Here is a 15,813-nt window from a genome sequence, read left to right on the forward strand (position 1 = left end):
TTATTCTGAGCCAATATGGCATTCATAGTGTCTGCTTCAAGAACTCCTTTCTTCTGAGCTACCCCATTATTCATAGGGTTTCTCTCAGAAGTGTACATGAATTGGTTGTTCGCAACCATCTCAATGAGTTCTCTTGCTTCTATAGGCGTTTTCTTCAAGTGGAGTGATCTACCTGCAAAGCTATCCAATGATATTTTGGATATCTCAAACAAACCATCATAGAAGATAGCTAGGATAGACCATTCTGAGAGTATGTCAGGAGGACATCTCCTGATCAGTTGCTTGTATCTTTCCCAGGCTTCATAGAGGGATTCACTTTCTTTTTGTCTGAAAGTTTGAACTTCCACTCTAATTCTCCTCATCTTCAGAGGAGGAAAGAACTTGGCTAAGAAAGCATTGACCAATTTTTTCCAGGAGTCTAGGCTTTCTTTAGGTTGAGAGTCCAACCATATCCTAGCTATATCTCTAACCGCAAAGGAAAAGAGCATAAGTCTGTAGACCTCAGGATCCACTCCATTGGTCTTAATAGAGTCACAGACTTGCAGGAATTCAGATAGAAACTGATGTAGATCTTCCAGTGGAAGTCCATAGAATTTGCAATTCTGTTGCATAAGAGAGACTAATTAAGGTTCAAGTTCAAAGTTGTTTGCTCTAATGGTAGGTATGGAGATACTTCTTCCATAGAAATCAGAAGTTGGTATGGTGTAGTCACCAGGAACCTTTCTTGCATCTTTTTCATTATTAGGCTCTGATGCCATGCTTTCAGCTTCTTATTCGAAAATCTCTATAAAGTTTCTTCCGGAGTGTTGTGCTTTAGCATGTTATAAACGCTTCCTTAGAGTCCTCTCAGGTTCAGCATCAGGATTTAAGAGAGGTTCTATATCCCGGTTCCTGGTTATAAACAAGAAGAGAAAGCAAAGAAAGAAAGAAGAATGGGAGCTCTATGTTCATAAGAATTATGTTTTTTTGTTATTGAGTTTGGTCCTAACAACGTATTTTGATCAGGATGTCTTATACATATTATTGAGATAATTATTTAAAAAAATTAGTAGTATTACACAATTATATGTCTTTGTTCACGAAGTCTTTATTTACTTTTTACCAACTTTATTCTTGAGGTATGTTATTGTATTATTTATGGAATTGTTATTATTTTTATTTATATGAACTCTCTTTTTCTATTATTTATTATTTTTTGTTAACTATTTGTTTGACATTATACACTTTTATAATTGTGATTTTTGTGTATTGTTTTTTTATTATCTTTTTATAATATGATTTATTGATCCCATTAGGTAAAGTAAATTAAACAAAAAATTAATCGTAAATAGTAATAATAGTAAAAAATTATAACATACAAAAAAGTGTAAACCCCGCTAAAATCAGTAAATAATTAGTAAATAAATCAAATTTTAATTAGATAAATTAAAAATATAAAAATAATATCAAAATAGGATAGAGCTCTTCAAAACAAAAATTTTGATACCAATTTCGAAAAATTTGGCCCAAAATTGGACCGGATAGACCGAACCGGTTGAACCAGGTCTAAAACCAGGCCCGTGGGTCCAACCGGACCCATAACATAAAAGGGACAGAATCATCTTCATCCCCATTCAGCATAAAAAATGCTGAACAGCATTGGGGAGGAAGAGAACTTCGATAACCCTCATCAAATCTTCTTTCCGGCATAACTTCCCAATTTGAGCTCTGATCGCCGCACCGTTTGCGGCCACGGGTCCAGCACGTCGAGCTCTACATTTTTGTCGGATCGATTTCACCGGTAAGTCCCAATTTCATTTCAGAATCTCTAGCCCATTTCTTATTGTGAAATTGAACCATTGTGATGAAATCTTGCCCAATTTGGTATTTTAGGTTCGATTTAGCTTACAAAGCCTATTGGGCTTGAGTTATTATGAGTGTGGGTACAGTAAGAACAACCTAAACTATAGCCAATTTTGATTTTATTATGTAAAAGCTGAATTTGGAATATATATGTGTATTAGGTGTGAATTAAGTATATATATGAGCATTGGAATTGAATTGTGGGCATTTGGAAGCTTGGTGGTGATTGGAGCTGAGATTTTGGTTGGTTTTTCAATGCTTGAGGGGTTGTGTTGTAGCTAGTGTGGCTGCGTTGGACTAAATAAAATGATCGGCCAAGGTATGATTAAGGTTTCGCGCATTTAACATTTAAGGTTTTGTGAAAACTTAGGCTAGAGCATTATATGATAAGTTGAAATGGTAACTTGCATTAAATGATTAGTTTTGTGATGTTGATGGATAAGTGGATGTTGAGTTTGTGTTAAGGAATATGGATAGTTTATGATGTTTCTTGAGATTTGGTTATTATTGAATGTGTATACATATTCATAAATTCTTCATCCATCATCATTATACTAATATATATATATATATATATATATATATATATATATATATATATATATATATATTAGTATAATGATGATGGATGAAGAATTTATGAATATGGCAATGTAAAGACATGGTTGTGATTGAGTGGTATTTATTTAGACTTGTTGATATTGACTTGCTGAATAATGTTGTAATGAGGGTTGAAGGATTTCATGATGAAGATAATATGAGTATGTATAGTAATATGTGGTTTGTGGCTAATCTTGTAAAGTTGGGTGAAATGTGGTGTTATTGAGCTAAGTTGTAAGAATTGTTGTGCTATGATTAAAAGGATAGTTAGATTGATGGTTGTGGTATGTTGAGTTGAATGGAAATGAGCTTTGAAAGGAAAAAATGTGGTTTTGGTGAAAAAAATGAGGTTTGGTAAAATTTGGTAAAAAATGGTTTTTGATGAAATTTGATAGTCCATAACTTGCTCCTCAAATTTTGAATGGAATTGCGGTTTATTTCAAATGAAATATGGTTTTGCAAGCTTTTGAATGATATAAATTTTGTGAAAAATGGAATTTTGTAGAGAAAGTTATGGATGACAGAAGTTTGGTGTAGAAAATGTATATGTAGGTAACTAAAATTCTGGTTTTGCAGCTTTTTGGGCAATCTATAAATTTTTTGGAAAAATGTACATCCACGCGTACGCGTGGCCCACACGCACACGTGGCATAGAATTTTATACTGCACATGCGCGAATAGCCCATGCATGCTCGTGATGAGCCAACATGCATAACCACGCATACGGATGACTCAAGCGTACGCATCATGTAACAACCCCGATTTTCGAGTACGTGAGATCTTTTCTGAAGGTATGGATTTCTCTAGAAGATCATTAAAGGGAATACCTCTGATATATCATCAAGCATCTCAATCCTCATTGTCATTATGTCATATTTAAGCTAGAACCTCTTTTTGGCAAGCTCGATAACGCAATCGCGAAGAACCTAGTTTTTGAACCGTATCGATTAGGAGTTTTGATATGGTTTCCATAAATAGTCTCAGTTTGATGAACCGGACTTGATTCATGAGAGAAGAGAGATAATAGTGTAATATTATCATTATATTAGTATTAGAAGCTACTTGAATGATATTATAAGGTTACCTAGTCTGTTTTAGTTAAAAACAGGAAATCGGTTTAACCGGGTTCACAGTTTACTAGAGTAGCTTAGCACCAGCACTCTCTGATGACTTTAACAATGCAAAGGCCTCATCATACATGTTTTATTCTCATATTAAATATGTTACTTGTGTTATTTATGCTAGTAGCTCAAAAAGGAATTTTTAGAGATGTTTTAATAAGTGTTCCGATACATCTAGTTTTATATTTATACACCTGAGATATTTTAATATTATTTTAACCCACCTCTAAGCCAACCAATCACAACTCACCCTACACCCCGAAAATTCCCAAGGCTGGTTCATTTACTCCTTGTGGCCAAAATTTCCAAGAGAGAAAAAGAGAGGAAAGTTCTTAGTTCCAAATCTTCAAAGATTGATTTCTTCTGAACTAAAACTCAAATCAAAATTCCAATCTGACCAAAATGATCCTCTCTTCCTTCTCTACATAACCATTTGACTTATCAAGGCTGTAAATATGGTTAGATGGCTGTCCCTTTCTCCTTTGAATTCGGTTTTCAAGGAAGCATGCTTAAAACATGTGTTTTCTTGATGTTCTTCCTTAGATCTCTTGCTTAGCTTGACTTGTGAGCCAAGAATCTTCAATTCCTAGCACGTTTAAGTTGATGAATCCCTTCCTAACATGTTGATTAAGGTTTGGTCAGTTGAGGCTTTATGGATTCAAAGTTGTTCTTGATGTGTTTTAGGAGGAAAAGTACTTTAAGAACACTTCAAAGAGTAACCGGATTTGGAGCAACAAATCAAGGTAGGGTTTGGTAAAATTAATCTTGATTAATTGTGTTTGAGTTGTGTGATTATGATATGGTTTGTTTATGCTTGAAATTGATTGTTTATATGAGTGTTCTTATTGAAATTTTGGTGAAAATTTGATGAAATTTGATAAAATTCAAGCTATGAACTTGTGTTCTTGTGGCTTCTGAAAAAACGAACCCTAACCCTTAATTTGGGGTTCAATTTGTGTTAGAATCAAGTGGAAAATATAAGGCTTTGGTGGCTGCAATTTTATTTTGAATTATGGTAAAAATCGGTTGCTGAAAAGATTAAAAAACAGGTGAAAACAAAGAAAAAATCTGAAAAATTTACGAAGAACCCGAAGAACACTTTGAGTGTGGTGAAGAACTTTTAAGAACACTTTTTAGATCTTAAAATGGGCAAGGTTGTAATTATTTTGGTGTTTGAGGGGTTATTTTGTAATTTCCAAAAGTTAGGGTGGTTAAAGTAGAAATATTAAAAGTTACAGGTGGTAAAAAGTAAATTTTAAAGTTAAAAGTAAAAGACAAGTTAATTTTTGAAAATTTAATAATAAAATAAAAAAATAATAAAATATTAAATAATAATATTTAATTAAAAATAATATTTTAATAAAAATAATAAAATAATACGGAAAATGCAGCTTTTGTAAAAGTTTTAGAAAGACAACTTTAAGTGCAGAATCTCATAATTACCTTCATAAAATACCTAGGGAGTGGTAATAACATATTAGTGAGGCAAAGACAAAGAAAAGATAAAAATTTAAAGAAGAGATAAAAGTCAAAGAAAAAGTCTGTAAAGTTTTAATGACAGAAAAACAGACAGAGATTAGTGAACAAATTAGGGCAACATAGTTAGTCCTTGAGTTGCGGCTAGGGTTAGGTATTATATGAAAAGTTAAACTATTTCAGTATATACTTAATGAACTTATACTTGGGACAGGCTAACTATTCATACCGAAATTTACATAAGCCTTAAATACATACGTTAAACAGAGAAATCAAAGCAGAATAAAGAGACACAGAGAAAGAATAATATAATAAAGAACATAGGACCTATTGAAAGGTCATTTGTTGCTTGAGGCAACTCAAGAGATGTTTGTTTGTTCATTTGTAGCATTAAGGCAACTCTAGAGTTATTTGTATGTTCATCTACTGCATTCAGGCAGTCAGATAAATAGTGGTACGACCACAGGACATTTTTCAGTGCTACACAGCTATAGAGAGCTATACCTGAAACTGATAACCTGGGATCACTTGCAGAGGATATTAATTCATACACAGCTAAATGCCGCACCTGTAAGGCAAGGATTACTTACAGAGGATATGATTTCATACACGGCTGGAATGCCGCCACCTGTAAGGCAGAGTCTGCTAATAGAGGATATGACGCATACGTTAGTTAGTGAGAACTGTACTTATGCTTACTAGAAAACCATACCCGTTTTAGCTGCTTCGGGTTACGTCGGGAGCGGGTAGAAACTGACAAATGAGCTCATTACCTACACTAGGACTAGACATGCATCATTCTTGTTTGCGCATCATTCTTTGTTGCATTTCTTTTATGTGTGTGATCTATTTCTTTATGTTTGTCTATGTGTATGCTATATCTGTGTTTTATTTTCTTGTATTCTTCTGTTCGTGTTCTGTTCTCTGTTTTCTCTATTTATCTTCATCTCCTGTTTACTGCTTTGCTGTATTCTGCTATCTGTCTACTAAACAATACATAACTAATGAACGTAACTAATAACCCCAGCCCTACTAAGAACTCCCTAGTTCTTACCCCCTTCTCTCTCTTCCCCCTTCAAATGGAAACGGGCATGATGTTCTATGAAGTCGAAGACCTATACATTTACGAGGATCCAGTGTACTATGGTTACTACATTTTGAGTGCGGAGCCTTGTATGAGATGTTACGCGTTAGGAAATCGTCCCTTCCAACATCCTTTGTAAAGCCCGCTTTTTGACCCCGATGCTCCTTACGACTTTCTCTTATCCTGGTTACACCTTGACGCACCTGGGCATCCTTTTTCTGATGGTCCCGGACACCCTATACCAGCTCAACTCTTGAATGCGGTTGCACCTGAGCCTATCATTCTTGATAAGCCCGAGATTGCTGGAGAGTACGTACCTGTGATTCCACCAGAGAGGGATTTTCCCCTGAGCCGATTCCTGACTTTCTACAGCCTGATGAGCCGGCACTACTGGATGACGGGGTGACTCCTATATACGCGAACGGACTTGTGCTCGCGAATGGTTTTGTACATAGTGACAGTAGTGGTTCTGGAATGTCTGAGGGTATAATTGTAGCTACAGAAAATGAGGAGGAGGAAGATCCTGAGATAGAGATAGAGCAGGATGAGGAGATGGGATAGACTCGTGACGATCTTCTGAACGGCCAAGTGTAGATATAGTTGGTATGCGAAATTGTGATTCACACTTTTCACAACTCCACATAGCTGACCAACAAGTGCACTGGGTCGTCCAAGTAATACCTTACGTGAGTAAGAGTCGATCCCACGGAGATTGTCGACTTGAAGCAAGCTATGGTCATTTTGTAAATCTCAGTCAGGCAGATTCAAATGGTTATGAGGTGTTGGTAATTAAAAGATAAATAAAACGGAAAATAAAATACAGTTACTTATGTAGTTCCTTGTTGGGAATTTTAGATAAGTGTTTGGAGATGCTTTGTTGCCTCTGAACCTCTGCTTTCCTATCGTTCTCATCCAATCATGCATACTCCCTTTCATGGCAAGCTGTATGTTGGTGGATCACCATTGTCAATGGCTACCATCTGTCCTCTCAGTGAAAACATGTCCTCTACAGTTTCCCGTATGGCTAATCAGCTGCCGGTTCTCGATCGTGTCGGAATAGAATACATTTATTCTTTTGCACACTGTCACTGTGTCAAACAGTCATGAGTTTGAAGCTCGTCACAGTCATCCCATCCCAGATCCTACTTGAAATACCACAAACAAGGTTTAGACTTTCCAGATCTCAAAAATGCTGCCAATTGATTCTAGCTTATACCACGAAGGTTCTAACGTCACGGATTCGAATGCTCTATTGTCAGGAGAGGTGCTTCAGATCCATGGGTCAGATACCAAAGAGAATATACTCCAGCTGTCATCCAATGACTACGTTGAACATCATGTAGACCGCTTTGTGGTTGTCAGGCACGCGGATCTTGGCTAAGCGAGTAACGAAGATTGGGTGATTGTCACGGGTCACCCCTTCATTCTAACTTAACTGAATTAAGTACGAGAGTATATCTTGGAGGAGAAGTAGGCGTGAATTGAATAGAAAAACAATAATACTTGCATTAATACTCAAGGAACAGCAGAGCTCCTCACCTTAATATGTGAGGTGTAGAAACTCCACCGTTGAAAAATACATAAAAGCAAGGTCTAGGCATGGCCGAATGGCCAGCCTCCCAAATGGCATAGTACAATCAAAATAGGGTTTAAAGACCTGATCTAAGGATCGAAGAATGGTCCAAAGATGTGAATACACTAGTAAAAAGTTCTATTTATACTAAACTAGTAAACTAGGTTTACAGAAAATGAGTAGATAGTGCAGAAATCCACTTTCGGGGCCCACTTGGTGTGTGTTTGGGCTGAGCATTGAAGCTTTCACGTGCATAGGCTCTTCTTGGAGTTTAAACACCAGTTTTGGTGCCAGTTTGGGTGTTTAACCCCAACTTTAGTGCCAGTTCTGGCATTTTACGCCATAAAATGGTTTTTGGTGGGCGTTTAGATGCCAGTTTGGACCATCAAATCTCGGGCAAAGTATAGACTATTAAACATTGCTAGAAAGCCCAAGATGTCTACTTTCCAACGCAATTGAGAGCGTGCCAATTTGGCTTCTGTAGCTCCAGAAAATCTACTTTGAGTACAGGGAGGTCAGAATCCAACAGCATCTGCAGTCCTTTCTCAGCCTCTGAATCAGATTTTTGCTCAGGTCCCTCAATTTCAGCCAGAAAATACCTGAAATCATAGAAAAACACACAAACTCATAGTAAAGTCTAGAAATGTAATTTTTGCATAAAAACTAATAAAAATATACTAAAAAGTAACTAAAACATACTAAAAACTACCTAAAAATAATGCCAAAAAGCGTATAAATTATCCGCTCATCACAACACCAAACTTAAATTGTTGCTTGTCCCCAAGCAACTGAAACCAAATTAGGATAAAAAGAAAATAAAATACAATAAATTCCAAAATATCAATGAAGCTTAGTTCCAATTAGATGAGCGGGACTAGTAGCTTTTTGCTTCTGGATAGTTTTGGCATCTCACTTTATCCTTTGAAGTTCAGAATGATTGGCATCTATAGGAACTCAGAATTCAGATAGTGTTATTGATTCTCCTAGTTCAGTAAGTTGATTCTTGAACACAGCTACTTTATGAGTCTTGGCCGTGACCCTAAGCATATTGTTTTCCAAAATTACCACTGGATACATAAATGCCACAGACACATAACTGGGTGAACCTTTTCAGATTGTGACTCAGCTTTGCTAGAGTTCCCAGTTAGAGGTGTCCAGAGTTCTTAAGCACACTCTTTTGCTTTGGATCACGACTTTAACCACTCAGTCTTAAGCTTTTCACTTGGACCTTCATGACACAAGTACATGGTTAGGGACAGCTTGATTTAGCCACTTAGGCCAGGATTTTATTCCTTTGGGCCTTTCTATCCATTAATGCTCAAAGCCTTGGATCCTTTTTACCCCTGCCTTTTAGCTTAAAGGGCTACTGGTTTTTTCTGCTTGCCTTTTCTTTTTCTTTCTTTATTTTTTTTGCCATTTTTTCGCAAGCTTTTTCATTTTCACGGCTTTTTCTTGCTTCAAGAATCAATTTTATGATTTTTCAGATTATCAATAACATTTCTCTTTGTTCATCATTCTTTCAAGAGCCAACAATTTTAACATTCATAAACTTTCTTATAAAAAAATATGCACTGTTCAAGCATTCATTCAGAAAACAAAAAATGTTTCTACCACATCAAAATAATTAAACTAATTTTAATATAGAATTCGAAATTCATGTACTTCTTATTTTTTTGGAATTAGAAACATTTTTCATTTAAGAAAGGTGAAGGATTTATGGGACATTCATAGCTTCAAGGCATAGACACTAGACACTAATGATCATGTAATAAAGACACAAACATAGACAAAACATAAAGCATATAAACCGAAAAACAGAAAAATAAGAGCAAGGAAGTTAAAGAACAGGTCCACCTTAGTGATGGCGGCTAGTTCTTCCTCTTAAAGATCCTATGGAGTGTTTGAGCTCCTCAATATCTCTTCCTTGCCTTTGTTGCTCCTCTGATGAGCGGATAATTTATACGCTTTTTGGCATTATTTTTAGTATATTTTTAGTTAGTTTTTATTATATTTTTATTAGTTTTTAGTTAAAATTCACTTTTCTGGACTTTACTATGAGTTTGTGTGTTTTTCTGTGATTTCAGGTATTTTCTGGTTGAAATTGAGGGACCTGAGCAAAAATCTGATTCAGAGGCTGAAAAGGACTGCAGATGCTGTTGGATTCTGACCTCCCTGCACTCGAAGTGGATTTTCTGGAGCTACAGAAGCCCAATTGGCACGCTCTCAATTGCTTTAGAAAGTAGACATCTTGGGCTTTCCAGCAATGCCTAATAGTCCATACTTTGCCTGAGATTTGATGGCCCAAACAGGCGTTCCAAGTCAACTCAAGAATTCTGGTGTTTAACGCCGGAACTGGCACAAGAATGGGAGTTAAACGCCCAAACTGGCACAAAAACTGGCGTTTAACTCCAAGAGAAGTCTCTACACGAAAATGCTTCAATGCTCAGCCCAAGCACACACCAAGTGGGCCCGGAAGAGGATTTTTATGTCATTTACTCATCTTTGTAAACCTTAGGCTACTAGTTCTTTATAAATAAGACCTTTTGCTATTGTATTTTCATCTTTGGACGTCTAGTTCTTAGATCATCTTGGTTCTTCTGGTTCCCTCTCTGGTGCCGAAGCCAATGATCACTATTATTATTTATGTATTTTCAACGGTGGAGTTTCTACACACCATAGATTAAGGTGTGGAGCTCTGCTGTACCTCGAGTATTAATGCAATTTCTATTGTTCTTCTATTCAATTCAGGTTATTCTTGTTCTAAGATATCACTTGTTCCTCAACTTGATGAATGTGATGATCCGTGACACTCATCATCATTCTCACCTATGAACGTGTGCCTGAAAACCACCTCCATTCTACCTTAGATTGAGTGGATATCTCTTGGATCCCTTAATCGGAATCTTCGTGGTATAAGCTAGAATTGATGGCGGCATTCAAGAGAATTCGGAAGGTCTAAACCTTGTCTGTGGTATTCTGAGTAGGATTCAAGGATTGAATGACTGTGACGAGCTTCAAACTCCTGAAGGCTGGGCGTTAGTGACAGACGCAAAAGAATCACTGGATTCTATTCCAACCTGATTGAGAACGGACAGATGATTAGCCGTGCTGTGACAGAGCGCGTTGAACATTTTCACTGAGAGGACAGGACTGTAGCCACTGACAATGGTGATGTCCAACATACAGCTTGCCATGGAAAGGAGTAAGAAGAATTGGATGAAGACAGTAGGAAAGCAGAGAGACGGAAGGGACAAAGCATCTCCACACGCTTATCTAAAATTCTCACCAATGAATTACATAAGTATCTCTATCTTTATTCTATGCGTTATTCATAAATCACCTATAACCATTTGAATCTGCCTGACTGAGATTTTCAAGATGACTGATGAGCGGATAATTTATATGCTTTTTGGCATTGTTTTTAGTATGTTTTTGGTAGTTTTTGTTGAGTTTTTATTATATTTTTATTAGTTTTTAGTTAAAATTCACTTTTCTGGACTTTACTATGAGTTTGTGTGTTTTTCTGTGATTTCAGGTATTTTCTGACTGAAATTGAAGGTTCTGAGCAAAAATCTGATCCAGAGACTGAAAAGGACTGCAGATGCTGTTGGATTCTGACCTCCCTGCACTTGAAGTGGATTTTCTGGAGCTACAGAAGCCCAATTGGCGCGCTCTCAACGGCGTTGGAAAGTAGACATCCAGGGCTTTCCAGCAATATATAATAGTCCATACTTTGCCCAAGATTTGATGGCCCAAACCTGCGTAGCAAACCGGCCTCAGAAATTCCAGCGTTAAACGCCGGAACTGGCATAAAACTTGGAGTTAAACGCCCAAACTGGCATGAGAACTGGCGTTTAACTCCAGAAAATGTCTCTACACATAAAAGCTTCAATGCTCAGCCCAAGCACACACCAAGTGGGCCCGGAAGTGGATTTTTCTGTCATTTACTCATTTCTGTAAACCTTAGGATACTAGTTTACTACTTATAGGACCTTTTGACTTTGTAATCAGGACGGAATGCGACCTTATGACATTGTACACGTTTTCTTCTACAGTATGAGTCTCTAAACCCCATGGTTGGGGGTGAGGAGCTCTGCTGTGTCATGATGGATTAATGCAATTACTACTGTTTCTCATTCAATCATGCTTGCTTCCATTCTAAGATAATACTTGTTCTTAATCCGGATGAATGTGATGATCCGTGACAATCATCATCATTCTCAACCATGAACGTGTGACTGACAACCACCTCCGTTCTACCTTAGATTAAGTAGTTATCTCTTGGATTCTTTAATCGGAATCTTCGTGGTATAAGCTAGACTGATGGCGGCATTCAAGAGAATCCGGAAGGTCTAAACCTTGTCTGTGGTATTCTGAGTAGGATTCAATGACTGAATGACTGTGACGTGCTTCAATCTCCTGAAGGCGGGGCGTTAGTGACAGACGCCAAAAGAATCACTGGATTCTACTCCGGTCTGATTGAGAACCGACAGATGGAATGCCGTGCCGTGACAGGGCATTAGGAATCGTTCCAATGAGAGGATGGGAGGTAGCCACTGACAATGGTGAAACCCTACACACAGCTTGCCATGGAAGGAGACCTGCGTGACTGAAGAAGAAGACAGTAGGAAAGCAGAGATTCAGAAGATGGAGCATCTCCAAACCTCAACCTATTCTCCATTACTGCAAAACAAGTAACCATTTCATGTTCTTTTGCTTTTCACAAACAATCCTGATAATTTCTGCTATCCTGACTAAGATTTACAAGATAACCATAGCTTGCTTCAAGCCGAAAATCTCCGTGGGATCGACCCTTGCTCACGCAAGGTATTACTTGGACGACCCAGTGCACTTGCTGGTTAGTTGTGCGGGATTGCAAAAGTGTTATTGCAATTTCGTGCACCAAGTTTTTGGCGCCGTTGCCAGGGATTGTTCGAGTTTGGACAACTGACGGCTTGTCTTGTTGCTTAGATTAGGACTGTTTTATTTTTGTTGGTTTAGAGTCTTTTAGTTGAGTCTAGTTTCATATTTTAAGTTTGGTGTCATTTGCATGCTTTTGTTTTTCTTTTTGATTTTCGATTTTTGCATGTTCTTAGTCCCTTTTTGATTCATAAAAGTTCTAAGTTTGGTGTCCTCTTTGTGTTTTTCCTTTAAAATTTTCGAAAAAAAAATAGTGTTTGATTTTCTAAAATTTTAAGTTTGGTGTCATTTTGTGTTTTTCTCTTTCCTCTTTTTTAAAAAAAAAAATCAAATCTTTTTCATAAAAACTTTTCAATCATATCTTCTTAATTGCTGTTTTCAAAATCTTTTTAATTAACTAATTGATTCAGTTCTCAATTTGCTTTGATCTTATTTTCTTTCTAATTTTCGAAATCTTATTTTATTTTCCTTTTGATTATCGAATTTTTATTTTAAATTTCCTTTTTGTTTTTATTTTTATTTTTCGGTTATTTCAAAAAAAAAAACAAACAAAATTTATCTCTTTGCAATTATTATCATTTCCCTTTTGTCCAATATGGACTTAAGTGGAATTAACCAGTCCAGAAGGACTCTGGGGTCCTATGCCAACCCCAGTACAGCTGCATATGGGAGTAGCATCTGTGTACCTCCCATCAAAGCAAGCAGCTTTGAGCTAAACCCTCAACTCATTATCATAGTGCAGCAAAATTGCCAGTATTCCGGTCTTCCAGAGGAAGAACCTACTGAGTTTCTGGCACAGTTCTTACAAATTGCTGACACAATACATGATAAAGAGGTAGATCAGGATGTCTACAGACTGTTACTGTTTCCATTTGCTGTAAAAAATCAAGCAAAAAGGTGGTTGAATAACCAACCTACAGCAAGCATAAAGACATGGAAACAGTTAACAGAAAAATTCCTGAATCATTTTTACCCTCCAAAAAGGATGACACAGCTAAGGCTGGACATCCAAGGCTTTAAACAAGAGGATAATGAATCCCTTTATGATGCCTGGGAGAGGTATAGAGGTATGCTCAGAAAATGCCCCTCTGAAATGTTTTCAGAGTGGGTACAGTTAGACATCTTCTACTATGGGCTTACAGAAAAAGCTCAGATGTCTCTAGACCACTCAGCTGGTGGATCTATACACATGAGAAAGACAATTGAAGAAGCTCAAGAGCTTATAGACATTGTTGCTAGAAACCAATACTTATATTCTAGCAAGGAATTCGTTCCACAAGAAGAGGTCATGGCAGTAGTCAATGATCCTAATCCTCAAGAACAGATGAATGAGCTTAATCAACAATTGCTCCTGATGACAGAACAGTTAGCAGAATTTAAAGAAATGCTCCATGATACTAAGGTTGCTAACAAGAGCATAGAACTGCAGTTGAATCAAGCAAAACAGCAAATATCTAAACAATAACAGAAGAATGTCAAGCAGTTCAACTGAGGAGTGGGAAAACACTGAATGCCACTACTCAAAAGAGCAAGAAGTCAATTAAGGAACAGTTGACAGAGGATAACCAAGCCACTGTTCAAAATCCCTCTGAGGACAGTAAGAGCCCAGAGAGGAATATTATTGGCGTTCAAACGCCAGAAAGGGAAGGAAAGTTGGCGTTAAACGCCCATTCCTTGCCCAATACTGGCGTTCAAACGCCAGAACAGGGAGGAAAGCTGGCGTTAAACGCCCATTCCCTGCCCAGTTCTGGCGTTCAAACGCCAGAAAAGGGGGAGAAGTTGGCGTTTAACGCCCAAACTTCATCCACTCCTGGCGTTCAAACGCCCAAGGAGAATCAGGCACCTGAGAGTTCTGATGATTATCCCCCTAACAAGGCCTCTTCAACCATTTCTGTAAGGAATAAACCTGCAGCATCTAAGGTTGAAGAATATCAAGCCAAGATGCCTTATCCTCAGAAACTCCGCAAAGCGGAATAGGATAAGCAATTTGCCCGCTTTGCAGACTATCTAAGGACTCTTGAAATAAAGATTCCGTTTGCAGAGGCACTTGAGCAAATACCCTCTTATGCTAAGTTCATGAAAGAGATCTTAAGCCATAAGAAGGATTGGAGAGAAACTGAAAAAGTGTTTCTCACTGAAGAATGCAGTGCAGTCATTTTGAAAAGCTTACCAGAAAAGCTTCAAGATCCTGGAAGCTTTATGATACCCTGCACATTAGAAGGTGCCTGCACCAAGATAGCCTTATGTGATCTTGGAGCAAGCATAAATCTAATACCTGCATCCACTATCAGAAAGCTTGGGTTGACTGGAGAAGTCAAACCAACCAGGATATGCCTCCAGCTTGCTGATGGTTCCATTAAACACCCATCAGGCATAATAGAGGACATGATTGTCAAGGTTGGGCCATTTGCCTTTCCAACTGACTTTGTGGTGCTGGAAATGGAGGAGCACAAGAGTGCAACTCTCATTCTAGGAAGACCTTTCCTAGCAACTGGACGAACTCTCATTGATGTACATAAAGGGAAGTAACCCTGAGAGTCAATGAGGATGAGTTCAAGTTGAATGCTGTGAAAGCTATGCAGCATCCAGACACACCAGAAGACTGCATGGACGTTGACATTATTGATTCTCTGGTAGAAGAGATCAATATGGCTGAAAGCCTAGAATCAGAGCTTGAGGACATCTTCAAAGATGCTCAACCTGATCAAGAAGAACTAGAGGAAGTAAAGGAATTTTCGAAAATTCCTCAGGAGGAGGATAAGCCTCCCAAACCTGAACTCAAACCTCTACCACCATCTCTGAAATATGCTTTTCTGGGAGAGGGTGACACTTTTCCAGTGATTATAAGCTCTGCTTTAAATTCACAGGAAGAGGAAGCACTGATTCAAGTGCTGAGGACGCACAAGACAGCTCTTGGGTGGTCCATAAGTGATCTTAAGGGCATTAGCCCAGCTAGATGCATGCACAAGATCCTATTGGAGGATAATGCCAAACCAGTGGTCCAACCACAGAGGAGGCTAAATCCTGCCATGAAGGAAGTGGTGCAGAAAGAGGTCACTAAATTACTAGAGGCTGGGATCATTTATCCTATTTCTGATAGCCCCTGGGTGAGCCCTGTCCAAGTTGTTCCCAAAAAGGGAGGCATGACAGTGGTTCATAATGAAAAAAATGAACTGGTTCCCACAAGGACAGTCACA

General features: G+C 37.8%; 1 non-coding gene across 1 annotated transcript; it reads left to right on the top strand.

Annotated features, from left to right (window-relative positions):
• Positions 1 to 249: 249 nt before the first annotated feature.
• Positions 250 to 356, top strand: LOC130983708 (small nucleolar RNA R71). The gene has a single exon (XR_009087686.1). It is a non-coding gene; the product is annotated as a small nucleolar RNA R71 (small nucleolar RNA).
• The last annotated feature ends 15,457 nt before the right edge of the window (positions 357 to 15,813 follow it).

The sequence above is a fragment of the Arachis stenosperma genome, chromosome 5, assembly GCF_014773155.1.
Source record: "Arachis stenosperma cultivar V10309 chromosome 5, arast.V10309.gnm1.PFL2, whole genome shotgun sequence".
NCBI classification, from domain to species: Eukaryota; Viridiplantae; Streptophyta; class Magnoliopsida; order Fabales; family Fabaceae; genus Arachis; species Arachis stenosperma.